Source organism: Phaethon lepturus, unplaced genomic scaffold (assembly GCF_000687285.1).
Source record: "Phaethon lepturus isolate BGI_N335 unplaced genomic scaffold, ASM68728v1 scaffold23976, whole genome shotgun sequence".
Classification (NCBI taxonomy): Eukaryota; Metazoa; Chordata; class Aves; order Phaethontiformes; family Phaethontidae; genus Phaethon; species Phaethon lepturus.
In genome coordinates, this window is record NW_010546051.1 from 263 (window position 1) to 623 (window position 361).

The 361-nt window shown below is 55.1% G+C and overlaps 1 protein-coding gene across 1 annotated transcript in view; it reads left to right on the forward strand.

Annotated features, from left to right (window-relative positions):
• The window catches only part of LOC104622416 (chromosome unknown open reading frame, human C21orf2), a gene marked incomplete at its 5' end in the record, with an annotated part of 5,135 nt that overhangs the window by 190 nt on the left and 4,584 nt on the right, over positions 1-361 (forward strand). The gene's annotated exons all lie outside the window — the stretch shown is intronic.

Genomic DNA, 361 nt, shown 5'->3' on the forward strand with positions numbered 1-361 from the left:
GCGTTGATGGAGCACTGAGGAAGGCGCAGGCCTGGGTTTGGGCTGGGTGCCAGTGCACTGCAGTGCTTTTCAGGATTGATTAGCATCTCATAAAAAAAAAAAAAAAAGGGTTTGCTGTTGTTTCCAGAGAGTCCTTAGAAAATTCCCCTCCAAGGCCCTGCATGGACCCCTGGAGAACAGGACCCTGAGTCCTACCTCGTCTCTTTGGGATTTTGGATGCTGTACTCTCGTTAGGAGAGGGCTGTCTGGGGTAAGAGGGATGCCCTCCTGTGTGCGGTGCCTGGGAACTGGCACAGAGGCTGCAGAGCTGCTGGAGCAGAAGAGCGACGTGATGCTGGCTGGGGTCCGTGGTTCTACCCCC